Source organism: Chionomys nivalis, chromosome 10 (assembly GCF_950005125.1).
Source record: "Chionomys nivalis chromosome 10, mChiNiv1.1, whole genome shotgun sequence".
Lineage (NCBI taxonomy): Eukaryota > Metazoa > Chordata > Mammalia > Rodentia > Cricetidae > Chionomys > Chionomys nivalis.
In genome coordinates, this window is record NC_080095.1 from 17782936 (window position 1) to 17791343 (window position 8408).

The window sequence follows — 8408 nt, forward strand, 5'->3', positions numbered from 1 at the left end:
TACTCCATGACTGGTTGTGTAGCTGGGCAGCTGGCCCCTGGTGTGCTCCTGTCCTCCTTGTCTAGCTCCTCTCTCTTTCCTCTTCTCCCGAACCTAGATTTCTCCTCCAATTTATTCTCTCTGCCTGGCAACCCTGCCCAGTTCTCTCCCTGCCTAGCTCTTGGCCATTCAGCTCTTTATTAGACCAATTAGATGTTTTAGGGAGAAAAAGTAACACAGCTTCACAGAGTTCAACAAATGCAACATAAAAGAACACAACACCTTTGCATCATTAAACAAATACTCCACAGCACAAATGAATGTAAAACCCCTTAAACTAACATTCCACAGCACACTACAGTGAGAACACAGGCAAAGCTATGAGTTCTAGAACACAAAGGATGGCTAAGAACACAACCAGCAAAGAAAATGACTAATCAACACACATAATAACTTTAAATGTCAAATGGTTTCAACTCCCCGATCAAAAGACATGGGATGATTGAAGGGATGAAGAAACAAAACCCATCTTTCTGCCATCTACAAGAAGCTAATATCACCTTCAAAGGTAAGTAAAAAGACTGACGAAAGTATCTCAAGCAAATGGAATCAGGAAGAAAGCAAGTGTTCCTATCCTAAGATTATACATAAGAGACTCCAAACTAAGACAAATCAGAAGAGGTAAAGGATGCTCCATCCTAAACAAGGGGTAATTAAAAAGAAGACATCACGCACTCCCTCCCTCATGGCACCCCAAGTGGCCAGGCACCCTCTCCTTCCAACCATTCCCTGATGCCTCACCAGTGACCACCAGCCTCACTGGCCCCCACCTGCTCCTGGAGGGACAGCACCAGTGACCACAGGAGCCACAGGCCCCAACTGCAGCCAGAGGAAGAGGTCCCAACTACATCTGGAGGAAGAGTAACCATCTGAATTACAGGTCTCACCTGTACCTACGGAAGGAAGTGGGATCCCCAGAGGCTCAGGCTACAGCAGCACCCATTGGAGGAAGAGATGGGTAGATGCAATGTAAGAATACAGTCAACAACACAAAGAGAAATATGGCCCCACCAGGAATTAGCAATCCTACATCAGCAAAACCTGAACAGTCAACATGAATGAAGCAGAGGAAATGACTTTAAAAACAACTTTATGAAGATGATAGGGACCCTTAAAAAATGAAAAATTCCCTTAAAGAAATGGAGGATAAGACAAATTGGAAGAAGTCAATAAATCTCTTAAAGAAAGACAAGAAAACCAAGAAAAATAGGTGAAAGAAACAGTTCAAACAGTTCAAGACTTCAAAATTGAAATAGAGGCAATAAAGAAAACATAAACCAAGGGAATTCTGGAAATTAAAAAAAAATCTGGGTAAATGCACAGGAACTACAGATGCAAGATCAACCAGCAGAATACAAGAGATGGAAGAGAGAATCTCAGGAATTGAAGATATGATAGAGGAAATACATTCATTGGTCAAAGAAAATGTTAAATCCAACAAATTCTTAACACAAAACATCCAGGAAATCTGGGACACCATGAAAAGATTAAACCTAAGAATAATAAGGACAAAAAAAGGAGAAGAATTCCAGTTCAAAGGCACATAAAATATACTCAACAAAATCATAGAAGAAAACTTTCCCAACCTAAAGAAGGATATGCCTATGAAAGTACAAGAAGCTTACAGAACACCAAATAGACTGGGCCAAAGCGGAAAAAAGTACCCTTGCCATAAAATAATTAAAATACTAAACACACAGAGTAAAGAAAGAACATTAAGAGCTACAATGGAAAAAGACCAAGTAACATATAAAGGCAGACCTATTAGAATTATACCTGACTTCTCAATAGAAACTCTGAAAGCCAGAAGGTCCTGGATAGAAGTGCTGCAGACACTAAGAGACCACGGATGCCAGTCCAGACTACTATACCCAGCAACACATTCAATCACTGTAGATGGAGAAAACAAGATATTCTATGACAAAACCAGATTTAAACAAGACCTATCCACAAACCCAGCCTTACAGAAAATACTAGAAGGTAAACTCCAACCCAAGGAAGTTAGCTGCACCCATGAAAACACAGGCAGCAGAAAACCCCACACCAGAAAACCCGAAAGAAGGGAGACACACAGTCACTACCACAGAAAAATAACAGGAATTAACAACCACTGGTCATTAATATCCTTAATATCAATGGACTCGCATCACCTATAAAAGAAGACATGGGCTAAGGGAATGGGCATGAAAACAGAACCCATCATTCTGCTGCATACAAGAAATACTCCTCAGTCTCAAACACAGACATTACCTCAGAATAAAGGGTTGTTAAAAGATTTTCCAATCAAATGGACCTAAGAAATAAGTGGATGTAGCTATCCTAATATCTAAAAAAAAATAGAATTCAAACTAAAATCAGTAAAAAGAGATGGATAAGGACATTTCATACTCATCACAGGAATAAGTCCATCAAGATGAAGCCTCACATCTGAACATCTATGTCCCAAGTACAAGAACACCCAAATATATAAAAGAAACATTACTAAAGCTTAACTCATACATCAAACCCCACACACTAATTAATAATAGGAGACTTTATCACTCCACTCTCACCAATGGACAGGTCAACCGGACAGAAACTTAACCAGAGAAATAAGAGAACTAACAAATGCCATGACTCAAATGGACTTAACAGACATCTACAGATCATTTCACCCAGACACAAAAGAATATACCTTCCTCTCACCACCTCATGGAACCTTCCCCAAAATTGACCACATACTCAGTAACAAAACAAACCTCAACAGATACAAGAAAAATTTGGAATAACCCCTTGTATCTTATCGGATCATCATGACTTAGAATTCAACAACAACACTAATTGCACAAACTCATGGAAATTGAATAGTGCTCACCTGAATCACCCTTGGGTCAAGGAAGAAATAAAGAAAAAAACTAAAGACTTCCTAAAATTCAACGAAAACATACCCAAACCTATAGGACACTATGAAAGTAGTGCTAAGAGGAAAGTTCATAGCACTAAGTGCCCACATAAAGAAAGTGGAGAAATCTCACACTAATGACTTATCAGCACACCTGAAAGCTATAAAACAAAAAGGAACAGATTCACCAGGAGAAATAGATGACAGGAAATTAGCAAATTGAGGGCTGAAATCAATAAAATGGAAACAAAGAAAACAATGCAAAGAATCAATGAACCAAAAGGCAGAGAGAGAATAGCCAAATTAACAAAATCAGAAATGAAAAGGGGGACATAACAACAAACACTGAAGAAATCCAGAGAATCATTAGGTCATACTTTGAAAACCTGTACTCCACAAAATTAGAAAATCTAAAAGAAATAGACAATTTTCTGGATAGGTGACATGTACCAAAATTAAATCAAGACCAGATAAACAATTTAAATAAACCTATAATCCCTAAGAAAATAAAAGGCATCATCAAAAGTCTACCAAACAAAAACAAACAAGCAAGCAAACAAAACCCACAGGCCCTGATGGTTCCAGTACAGAATTCTATCAGAACTTCAGTGAAGAGCTAATAGCAATACTCCTCAAATTGTTCCACAAAATGGAAACAGAAGGAACATTGCCAAACTCTTTATACAAGGCTACAGTTACCGTGGTACCCAAACCATATGAAGACTCAATTAAGAAAGAGAATTACAGACCAATATCCCTCATGAACATTGACACAAAAAGTGCTCAATAAAATACTGGCAAACCGAATCCAAGAACGCAACAACAACAAAAATTATCATGCACCATGATCAAGTTGACTTCATCCCAGAAATGTGGGGATGGTTTAACATACAAAAATCTGTCCATGTAATCCACCATATAAATAAAGAGAAAAAGCCATATGATCATCTCAATAGATGAAAAATACTTCGACAAAATCCAGCACCCCTTCATGATAAAGGTCTTAAAGAGACAAACATGCCTAAGCATAATAAAAGCAATGTACAGCAAGCCAATATCAAATTAAATGGAGAGAAATGCAAGCGTTTCCACTGAAACTAGGAATAAGACAAGGCTGTCCACTCTCTCCATATTTATTCAATATAATACTCGAAGTTCTAGCTAGAGCAATAAAACAACAAATGGAGATCAAGGGGATACAAATTGGAAAGGAAGAAGTCAAATTTTTGCTATTTGCTGATGACATGATAGTACACATAAGTGACCCTAGAAATTCTACCAAGGAACTCATACAGCTGATAAACATCTTCAGTAATGTGGCAGGATACAAGATTAACTCAAAAACAAGCAAGCATACAAGCAAACAAACAAACAAACCAGTATCCTTCTATATCACCATCTCTGACTTCAAGCTCTTCTATAGAGCTAAAGTCATGAAAACAGCTTGGTATTGGCATAAAAACAGATAGGTGGACCAATGGAATTGAATTGAAGACCCTAATCCACACACCTATGAACACCTGATTTTTGACAAAAAAGCTAAAATTATACAATGGAAAAAAGAAATCATCTTCAATAAATGGTGCTGGTATAACTATGTCAGTATGCAGAAGAAGGCAAATAGATCCATATCTAGCCCCATGCACAAAACTCAAGTCCAAATGTATCAAAGACCTCAATATATATCCAATCACACTAAACCTCATAGAAGAGAAAGTGGGAAGTAGCCTCGAATGCATGGGCACCGGAGTCCACTTCCTAAGTATAACCCCAGCTGCACAGACATTTGAAAGCAGCTGAGAGCAATAAATGGAATCTTCTGAAACCAAGAAGCTTCTGTAAAGCAAAGGACACAGGCAATAAGCCAAAAAGGCAGCCTACTGAATGGGAAGAGATCTTCACCCACCTCATATCAGATCTCAAAATATATAAAGAACTCAAGAAACTAGACATCAAAATACCAAATAATCCTATTTAAAAATGGGGTATAGATCTAAACAGAGAATTCTCAACAGAAGAACCTCAAATGGCCTTCAGACACTTAAGAAAATGCCCAATATCCTTAGCCATTAATGGAATGCAAATCAAAATGACTCAGATACCATCTTACACCAGTCAGAATGGCTAAAATAAAAAATACCCATGATATCTTATGCTGGAGATGATGTAGAGTAAGGGAAACACTCCTCCATTGCTGGTGGGAGTGCAAACTTGTACAGTCATTTTGGAAATCAATACGGTGGTTTCTCAGAAAATTGGGAATCAAAGTACCTCAAGACCCAGCAACACCACTCTTGGGCATATAACCAAAGGATACTCAATCATACTACCAAAAGATTTGCTCAACTATGTTCATAGAAGAATTATTGGTAATAGTCAGAACTTGCAAACAACCTAGATGCCCCTTAACTGAAGAATGGCTAAAGAAAATGTGGTACATTTACACAATGGAGTACTACTCAGCAGTAAAAAGCAATGACATCTTGAAATTTGCATGCAAATGGATGGAACTAGAAAAAAAATCCTGAGTGAGGTAACCCGGATCCAGAAAAACAAACACGGTATGTACTCACTCATAAGTGGGTATTAGATGTAAAGCAAAGCTTACAAGCCTATAATAGTTCATGACCCCAGAGAAGCTAGGTAACAAGGAGAACCCTAAGAGTGACCTACATGGATCCCCTTGGGAAACAGAAATAGTCCAGATCTCCTGAGTAAATTGGGAGCATAGGTGGTGGTGGTGGTGGGGTAGAGAAGGAAAAACAGCAGGTGAGGAAGGAGGAGAAAAAGGGAGGGGGAGGAAAACATGAGGGAATGGGATGGTTGAGATGGGGGAAGGATAGAGAGGGAGAGCAAAGAAAGAGATATCTTGATGGAGGGAGTCATTATGAGGTTAGCGAGAAACCTGGGACTAGGGAAATTCCCAGGAATCCACAAGGATGACCTCAGCTAAGACTCTAAGCAATTGTGGACAGGATGTCTGAACTGGTCTTCCCTTGCAATCAGACTTAGGACTACCTTAATTGTCATCATAAACTCTTCACCCAGCTACTGATGGAAGCAGATGGAGAGATCCACAGCTAAGCACTGGACCAAGCTCCCAGATTTCAGTCAAAGAGAAGGGAGGAGTGATAATATGAGCAAAGGGGTCAAGACCATGATGGGGAAACCCACAAAAACAACTGACCTGAACTAGTGGGGGCTGACTGACTTCAGACTGACAGCTGGGGAACCTGCATGGAACCAAACTGGGTGACAGTTGCGTGACTTGGGCAGTGTGTGGGACCATGAGCAGTGGGACCAGGATTTATCCCTGGTGCATGAACTGGCTCTTTGGAGCTCATTCCCTATGGAGTGATACCTTGTTCAGCCTAGATACAGGGAGGAGGGCCTTGGTCTTGCCTCAAGTGTTGTGCAGACTTGTTGATTCCCCATGGGAGGCCTCACTCTCTCTGAGGAATGTGTAGGGAGTGGGGTGAGGGGAAGGTAGGGGGAGCAGGAGGAGGGAAAAGACTGGGAACTGGGATTGGTATGTAAAATTAAAATAGATTATTTTTTAAAATTAAGAACTTAAAAAAAAATCACAGTCTTTAACATAATGCACCAAACTCTTGCACACTAAGTTTCATAAGAAGGGTACAGCTTTTTACATCAAATCAGTAATAGTAAGTGACTCTGATACCACAACTTCTCCCATTGAACAGTCATATGGCCAAAACAAACAAGCAAACAAACAAGCAAAAACCCAGAAACTTCAGAATTAGATGATACCATACATCGATAGATGAAGAAAAAGGTCTTTTTCACAAAACCAACATGACTTCATGATACAAATTCTAGAGAGTTGACTGGAGGGAATATTCCTCAGCATAATAAGGGCTGTAAATAGCCAACCTACAGCCAACATCATCCTAAATGGAGGAAAACTCAAAGCAATAGCAGTAAAACGGGGAACAAGACAGGGTTCTCCACTACCGCCCACTCCTACTCAACTGGAGCTTGAAGGCAAAAGAAGGAATATAAAGGGAAACGCATAGAAAAACAAGTCAAATTATTCCAACTTGAAAATGTTATGATATTATCCAGGAGTCCCCCAAACACCAGGACACTTCTATGAACAATTTCAGCAGGGTGACAGAGTGCAATGTTACTTTTTCAAACGTGAGTAACCAAAGCAATCCTAAGAACAATTGTGGAGGAATTGTTCCAGAACTCAAAATTTAGTATATCGGGCTATACTGGAAAACAGCGTGGCTCTGGCACAAAAACAGACACATAGATCAACAGAACAAAATGGAAGGGAGGAAGGAAGCAGGAGGGGTGTTTCTGGTAATGATGAACTTATGCCAAACTAGCCTTCTTAGTTATTACAACGAAAAACCCTAGCTAAGGTTTAACATGATTCCAGAAGACATTAGAGTCTGCTACTAACCAGAAATGAAGGGAAGTTTGTGCATCCAAAGAAGGCATCTTTCTGGGTGACATCCATGTTTATTTGGTGTTTCTTTGAAAATACTCGGCAGTTCAGTGGTGTGCAAGAGAAGATCAACGAGCCAGGAGGACTGGGAGTTGTGTTCATGAGCTTACATAAGGGAGAGAAAATATTATATTCTCTAATTCATCCTCCTCTCCTACTGCCCATCTCCATCCCGCCACCTTCCTCTTGCTGGTCCTCCTCCTCCCATGACCTCTCTCTTCTGATATTATGTAATATGGATTTTGTGATGCTCTTGTCACCCTCCACCACTTTTTCTTCCTCCTACATCTCAGTCCCTTTCTAGTTCTCTCTCTCTCTCTCTCTCTCTCTCTCTCTCTCTCTCTCTCTCTCTCTCTCTCACACACACACACACACACACACACACACATGCACACATACCATGCATGAATGCACACGCACACACAGCACACATAAAATGAAAAATAAAATATTTTAAATGGAAGGCAGCTATGCTCACCACTGTGCCACCGAACTGGCAACTACAGAATGGGAAAAGTTTTTCTTTAATTTGTTTGTTTTCTTATCAACTACCCATCCAACAGAGGACTAATATCCAACATGTATAAAGACTAAGAAATCAACTAGTTTTATTTTAACCCCATGGGTTCTTTGTGTATATATATGGCTTCCAGTTGTGTATTATTATGGTATTCCTGTGTGTGTGTCTGTGCATCTATAGGTGGTTCTCCCATTTTTCTCTTTGACTTTCCCCTCCTGTTTGTTTGTTGTTTTATACTATTTTGGTTCATTTGTTTTTGTTTTATCTTAGTTCATTATTTTTCTTTAGATGCTGCTTTGTTTCTAAGGAGAGATATAAAGGGTGTGGATTCTTATGGGAGGAGAGGTAAGGAGGATCTTGGATGAACTGGGGGAAGGAGAAGTCATAATCAATAGTACATTGTATTTTTTTTTAAATCTATTTGCAGCCAAGCAGTGGTAGCACATGCCTTTAATCCAATACCGACACTCAGAAAGCAAAGACAGATGGAG